Source organism: Artemia sp. Qi Xiang Cuo, chromosome 7 (genome assembly GCF_049724085.1).
Source record: "Artemia sp. Qi Xiang Cuo chromosome 7, ASM4972408v1, whole genome shotgun sequence".
Lineage (NCBI taxonomy): Eukaryota > Metazoa > Arthropoda > Branchiopoda > Anostraca > Artemiidae > Artemia > Artemia sp. Qi Xiang Cuo.
The window spans coordinates 36495073-36503127 of record NC_142800.1 but is presented as its reverse complement, the minus strand read 5'-3'; the positions used below and the strand labels follow the sequence as shown (position 1 = coordinate 36503127).

Sequence of the window (8055 nt, the reverse complement as noted above, 5' to 3'; positions counted from 1 at the left end):
TTTTCTTTATCCTTTGTGAATATTCTGGGGATAGTGGTAAAAAAACTTTATCTGCTTAGCTTAGACTCAATGGTCACAGGCCTGGTGTCCGTAATTCTTCCAAATTTACTGTCCCCGTCCTGAACTTAGCGGGCTGACGTGCTGAGCCTCTAAGTGCGAGAAAAATTGGGTGTAGATGAAGAAAAATGTCTTAATTAAACAGCTTTAGAGTCTGAATAAATATGACTGCACTTAGTTTCAAAATTAAATACATTTAAAGCTTCTAGCTGCTTCCTTTTGTTATGTTTAACAAAAATAATCGACGAATTTTCTTTCCGGATTGCAGCTGGCTCCAGTAAACCTATACTCTGAACTTTTAGAATGTTGTACTTAATTCGCAAATCACTCGAACACCTCCAAAAACTTAGCACAAAATAAAAAAAAATATTACTGAAAATTCAACCGAATCGTGAGATCCGTCTCTGATATTCTCCCAAATCCTGAGAGCCATCTCCCGATTTTCTCCCGAAAATTGTCAAGATTTTACAGATTGTTTGAAAAGATAATTGGAAACACAGTAGGGGCGTTTTTTCACGCAACCAATTCCGAATATCTTTTATATTTTTTAAGAAAAAGGTTAAAATTGAAATCTTTTAACAAATATTTTAAATCTTTTGTCGTTTTTGTGCAAACGTCTTTCATCATTCTGCTCTGATCAGCGGTCTGAGAACACTAGGCCTGTTTTTTCACTCATCAATGTGCTAAGATCTTAATCTTTTGTCAGAAAACGCTTAAAAGTGAAATCTTTGAACAAAGATTTTACATCTTTGGTCGTTTTTGTGCAAACGTCTTTCATCATTCTGCTTTGATCAGCGGTCTGAGAACAATGATGAGTAGATCATCAAAGTTCTCTCATCATTGTTCTATATGGCAGAAAGATGGCGTCTTTCACGTATTTTGCGAACATCAATGAGCTGTAAGATCTTTGAACAAAGATGAGTTGAAAAACGATAATCTTTGCAGAAAGATGAAAGATCTTATATGTAAGATTTTGGTGCTAAAAAACGGGCCTATGATGAGCATATCATTAAAGTTCTCTCATCATCGTTCTATATGGCAAAACAGTGGCGGTCTTCACTCTTTTTCCAAACATCGGTGAGCTGTAAGATCTTGGAACAAAGATGAGTTAAAAAACCATAATCTTTGCAGAAAGATGTAAGGATCTTAAGGGCTGGGCACACGTAGCTGATTTCGGGAACCAATTTCAGCATCAGTGGACAAACGATAGCGGTAAGAAAAATTGGTTGAAAGAAAATTTTTTTGGGCGAGATTTTCAAAATAAAAAATCATGGACACAAATAGTCAACTGGAGTTTATTAATAGTTGCATAATTGATCTCAGCTTAATTTTCAGTTTAGTTCTTAGCTCAGTAGCGGAGTCTTTCACCACAGATATCTCTGGCTGACTGTTTATTTGTATCCGTATTTTTTTGGTGATCATCATGATGAAAATCGGCGCCGAAAACTAGAAAATTTTTCAACCTCAAATCGACGCTTTTAAAATCGGCGCTGATTTGGAAATCAGTTCCCGAAATCAGCTACGTGTGCCCAGTCCTTTAGTGCTAAAAAACGGTCCTAGTGAAAAACTTGAGTTAATTTTGGTCATATTCATCACTCTCCCATATTCATATCCTGCTATTCCTGCTGGACATTTTAAGTAGTGTTAAGGAGTTGGTGCAAGGTATTTTCAGGTCCCTCAACAGGGACCTGAAAATATCCGGTCTGGTAAACTTTTTTGAATATTATATATAGGCTAATTAGGTAATTCTCTCTGATTGAGCAAAGTATTTGTCAATTCAGGATATATATTGTCACATTAGGGGGTGAAGGTAGGCCTATATTTTATTTATGATTTAAATAATAGGTAAGTTTAAAATTTACCCCCCCCCCCCCTAATGTGCAAACATAAACCCAAATTGGTATGTATAGGGATGGGGGTAAAATTCATTTATTGAAAAAAATGATCATTATATTTGTAAAAAGCTTAAAAAAGGCATTGAGTGGTATATTCACTTTGGTCAATATCTACCAAATCATATTATTGAGTTAGGAATAAAATTAATACACCATTCAATGCCTTTTTTAGGCTGATTACGAATATAATAAGCATTTCGATCGGAAATTAATTTCAGCCCCCCCCCCTATCTAGGCTATACCGAACCTACCCCGGAATTGACAGATATAGGGGGGGGGGGCTGAAATTCATTTCCAATAGAAATGCTTATTATATTCATAATCAGCATAAAAAAAGGCATCAAATGACTTACTTGGCCTTTGACAGAAAGTTAAAATTAGGAAATATTGTTAAATATTATTTTCTCTCTATGCCTGTGGCTTTTGACAGAGTTAAAATAAGATTATCAAAATATGGTTTTCAATAATAACTGAATATATATCCTTGACTATTATTATAAAATATTATTTTCTCTCTAGGCCTGTAGGCCCCTGCTTAGGACTATAGCAAATACAGTGGAAGCCTTCCCCTAGAAGTCATAACAAATGCGGTGGGCTTTTGGTTACTGAGTTGTCAGATTGTAAGATATATATATCATCTTTAATTTAACTTTATTTTCGCACCTTTATTCTAGGAGACTTCTGACAAACAAGCAACACCACCACCCAAAGAGACATAGACACACCAATACAAATACGTAGATTCAGACAGACAAACCAAGAAAGATATGCATTGGAATAAGCAAACACCCACTCAGAAAGAAAGTCAAAAAATAGTGAGAGAGACAAAAACACATACAAAAACGTAGATTCAGACACAAAAACTGAGACAGACATGCACTGGAATAAGCAAACACCAGAGAGACAAAAACACATGCAAATACGTAGATTCAGACACACAAACCGAGAAAGACATGCATTTGAATAAGCATACACCCACCCAGACAGAAAGGCAAAAAATAGTGAGAGACAAAAAAAACACATACAAATACTTAGATTCAGAAACACAAACTGAGAAAGACATGCATTGGAAAACATAAAGGTCTACCCAAACTCAAAGCTGAAAAAAGCTGAGGCAAGGTGATTTTGACTACACTGTGAGTTCAGATGAAATCCACTGTGTAGGCTGGGAGGACAAACAATGTGTCAACATCTTTTAACAATTCATAAAGGAAGAGAAGTGACACGGATTGGTAGGAAGGAGAAAGATGGATCTATTACCGAAGTTACATGCCCAAACATGGTCATTGAGTACAACAAGTTTATGGGATGCATCCACAAAGCTGACATGTTGAAGTCTCAATGGGATTGACAGAAAGGGCAGAAAGTGGTGGCACCGCCCACTGTGGCACTTCATCAACATTACAACAATCAATGCCTTTGTCTTGTTCAAGTTGTCCACTATGCCAGATGCTAACAAGATGACGTTGAAAGACTTTAGATGCTGCATTGTCACTGGTTTGGTTGGAAGTTATTTGTGCAAGGGTGAGAGAGGTTGGCCATCCAGAAAATTGGAAGTTTTTCCCAAATTCAAGCCTTACATTCTTCCATAAAAGAGATAGGATCAATCAAAACACTTACCTGTTCAAGTTATTCCAAGAAGATGTGCTCAATGTGATACAAAGATTGAGTCCCATTGCACAAAATGGTAATGTGCAGTTTGTAAAGTTCTATAGTGCATGAATTACACAAAGAACTGCTTAAGTTCTTTTCACCAGAAGTGAGGTTTTTTCTGCACATGTTTCAAAGTGGTCTCTACCAAACACCACCTTATATTTCATTTCATAGCTGGAATAAATTTTTTTTAGTTCAATATTTGTTGGTTTCTAAGCCCAGGGACAAAGGAAACGTAAAAAAAGCAAAATTTTCTGACAATTTCATAATTTGTGCTGGAAAGGGTTAATCTATGTGTGACTAAGACTGTTTGTTCCAGCTTTAAGAAGCTTTTGGCGCTGTTTCTATTTTCTCATCAAAGAATGGCTCTCAATATCAAATAGACTATATCTAGTCTTTATAAATCTAGAAGTCAATATGCTGAAAAGATTAAAAAAAAGAAAATGAGTAGAATGTATAAATAAAATAAATCAAAAATGAATATACAGGGTAGAAGTATGTAAGAGATGATATCAAAAATCTGGAGTGAAGATATTTTTTTTTTTTTTTTTTTGTAAAGTAGGGGACAATAGAAAAAACAACAAGAAAAAGAAAGAAGTTCATAAACCTACATAGGGCTGACTACTTAATTAAGTTTAAAGCTGCAAGGAACAGAGTTTGAGTACTGTCCAGAAAATTGATAGATAATTACAAGGAGGGCATTATGGCAACCTCAAAAATTAACCCCAAGATCTTCTGGAAATATGCCTTGTAGGCACATGGTTACTGAGCTAATTTGTAATGGAATCCAGTAAAATGATCTTCAAAAATTTCTGATGCCTTTAATCACCTGTTTACATCAGTTTTCACACCTGCAGACTCTGCCCCTGACCAAATCTACCACACTTTGTAGTGTCAAGTGTATCCAATAATAATGGATAAGGCTAAGCTTGTACCTGAGCTTAAAAAGCTTAATCCAAATAAGTCTGTTGGGCCAGATGGCATTCATCCACAACTCTTAAAGGAAGCTCATACCCAATTAGCACTGCCACTCTCAAGGCTCTTCCAAAAGTCTATTGATGCCAAAGTCATACCATTGGCCTGGAAAGTTGCCCATATCTTGCCAATACACAAAGGAGGTGACAGGACCACAGCTCCCAATTATCAGCCAGTAAGTATCACCTTTGCTATTGGGAAAATCCTCAAAGGCATTGTAAATTCGGCTGTTCTCAAATATTTGGCCACAAATAACCTTCTATAAAAACACAAACACGATAGATCAGTTAAAACAAATCTGATTGATAATAACATTGCTCAGCTCCTTGACCAGATGACTCTAATCTGTTCAGAGACAGGCAACTAAATGTGTAAAGGTTCTCAAGGATAAAAAGTATGGACATTGATGCAGAGCCTGAAACTACCAACTCTGACATACCATAAATTCAGGGGCAATATGATAATTACCTAAGAGTTGCTCCAGTCTGATGACAAAGATATATTTGAACCTGCCTAGTCAACTATTACCAGGGGTAATTCAGCAAAGCTGTTCTGCAAGTTTGCCAAGACAAGAAAAAGAAACAATTTTTTCTACAATTAAATCATAAATCTGTGGAATGGCCTAAACAAGTTGATGGTGGGATCTACAACAATTGATTGCTTCAAATCAAATCTGAACAAGGACAGGGCAACAAAACCATGGCTCTTTCAATGGGACACAGCAGATATCCCACTGCCCAATAATCACTAACTAGCATACACTGGATTGTCTATATTGCTAGCAAGTGCAATTTAAGGTAAGTTTTCAAGGAAAATAGACTTTACAATTAGTGTAGGGAATTATTAAAATAAGCTTTGTGCAATAGGCTAAATGGCAAAACAAGAGGAAATGATAGAGTTAGGAATAGAAGCAGAACAACAAAGGCAGGTTAAGGGGAGGGGGGGGGGGGATGAATAACAAAAAGAAAGTTTTTCCAGAGATTATGACAGGTGCTGCTTTTGGAAACATACTTTGATATTTATCCAGAGTAAACAGTAAAAGCACATGCAAGCATATATCCCCTGAAACTGAAAGGTAATATGGTATGTAATGTAGATCAAGAATGTTGACAAAACATAAGTAAATTTTTGGGTACTTATGCATTATATGGTAGCATTACAGGGAAATGCTAAAGGAAACCTAGTCAAATAGGTATCTGTCAATAGAGAAAAAGATTGCAAAGCATGGTTTATCATTGAGTTTACAATATTTAAGCTATTGTTTTTTGGGATTTAGGGAAAAAAGATACCTAGGTTAAGCTATGTATTTAATATATGCTATGCTTTACCCCCTACCCCCCTAATATGCAAATATATAGGCCAAATTTGTTTCTAAACTATTATATATTCTCATTGAGTTAACAATATTTAAACTATTGTTTTTTGGGTCTTAGAGGGGGAAAAGGTACCTAGGTTAGGTTACATATTTTGCTTTACCCCCACCCCCTAATGTGCAAATATGTAGCCCAAATTTGTTTCTAGACTATGATATATTTATCCTATTTTATTTCATTAGCATTAACCAAACTTGACATCTTTCATGGCTACTGTATAATGCATAAATATCAATTTTTGTTATCCTTTCTTTGTTGATGATCAAACCATCTGCTTAGTTCTTGTAGTGCTCTAATATTATTTTTTTAAATGAATTTCCTGAAATTTTAAAATGTTTATGGTAAAATTTTACTTAATCTACTTTTTGCTATCTTGGAAAGGGGTAGGTTAGGAAAATGAAACTTTGAGGGATGGGCTTACAGAAATTAAGTATAGGTAAATTTTTTGCAGTTCATATTATTGACTTACAAATAAAGTAAACATACCACTCAATGCCTTTTTTTGTTCTTTATAAATATAATAATCATTTTTGTTAGAATTGAATTTTACCCCCACCCCTAAATATACCAATTCAAGGTTTATATTTGCACATTAGGAGGGGTGGGGGTAAATTTTATTTCTGATGTAAATGAGAGGGAAGTTTACACTTTGCCCCCACCCCTAATGTGCAAATATCCTAGGCTATGCAAATAGGCATTTTGCATAGCCTAGGCTATGCAAAATGGTGTTAAACTTGGATATGAATATTTATCTGTGAAGGAATATCTGTTGGCACCTTGATGCTGTTTATAATGCCGTTTGCCAGACCATAGAGTAGCTGATTGTGCAAGTTTGGTTGTGAAGTGTGCATGCTGTGCAGGCCCTCATATTTTGCTGAATGACCTCTGGTACTAGTTGACTAGGCAGGTTCAAATATATCTTTGTCATCAGACTGGAGCAACTTTTAGGTAATTATCATATTGCCCCTGAATTTATGGTATGTCAGAGTTGGTAGTTTCAGGCTCTGCATCAATGTCCATACGTTTTATCCTTGAGAACCTTTACACATTTAGTTGCCTGTCTGAACAGATTAGAGAGTCATCTGGTCAAGGAGCTGAGTAATGTTATTACCAATCAGATTTGTTTCAACTGATCTACCGTGTTGGTGTTTTTATAGAAGGTTATTTGTGGCCAAATGTTTGAGAACAGCCATATTTACAATGCCTTTGAGGATTTTCCCAATAGCAAAGGTGATACTTAGTGGCTGATAATTGGGAGCTGTGGTCTTGTCACCTCCTTTGTATATTGGCAAGATATGGGCAACTTTCCACTCCAATGGTATGACTTTGCCATCAATAGACTTTTGGAAGAGACTTGAGAGTGGCAGGCTAATTGGGTGTGAGCTTCCTTTAAGAGTTGTGGATGAATGCCATCTGGCCCAAGAGACTTGTTTGGATTAAGCTTTTTCATCTCAGATTCAAGCTTAGCCTTGTCTATTATTATTGGTTACACTTGAGTGTTAATTACAAAGTTTGGTAGATTTGGTAGGGGGGGGCAGAGTCTGCAGGTGTGTAAACTGATGTAAACAGGTCATTAAAGGCATCAGCAATTTTTGAAGATCATTTGACTGGATTCCATTACAAATTAGCTCAGTAACCATGTGCCTACAAGGCATATTTCCAGAACTTCTTGGGGTTAATTTTTGAGGTTGCCATAATGGCCTCCTTGTAATTATCTATCAATTTTCTGGATAGTACTCAAACTCTGTTCCTTGCAGCTTTGAACTTAATTAAGTAGTCAGCCCTATGTAGGTTTATGAACTTCTTTCTTTTTCTTGTTGTTTTTTCTATTGTCCCCTACTTTACAAAAAAAGAAAAAAATATCTTCACTCCAGATTTTTGATATCATCTCTTACATACTTCTACCCTGTATATTCATTTTTGATTTATTTTTTTTATACATTCTACTTATTTTCTTTTTTTTTAATCTTTTCAGCATATTGACTTCTATATTTATAAAGACTAGATATAGTCTACTTAATATTGAGAGCCATTCTTTGATGAGAAAATAGAAACAGCACCAAAAGCTTCTTAAAGCTGGAACAAACAGTCTTAGTCACACA

The 8055-nt window shown here is 35.6% G+C and overlaps 1 long non-coding RNA gene across 1 annotated transcript in view; it reads left to right on the top strand.

Annotated features, from left to right (window-relative positions):
• Window positions 1-1705: 1705 nt before the first annotated feature.
• Window positions 1706-8055, top strand: part of LOC148950220 (uncharacterized) — a gene marked incomplete at its 5' end in the record, with an annotated part of 29666 nt that continues 23316 nt past the window's right edge. The window contains one exon of the long non-coding RNA XR_016141980.1: window positions 1706-1763. This is a non-coding gene — a long non-coding RNA (uncharacterized LOC148950220). The remainder of the gene's footprint in view (window positions 1764-8055) is intronic.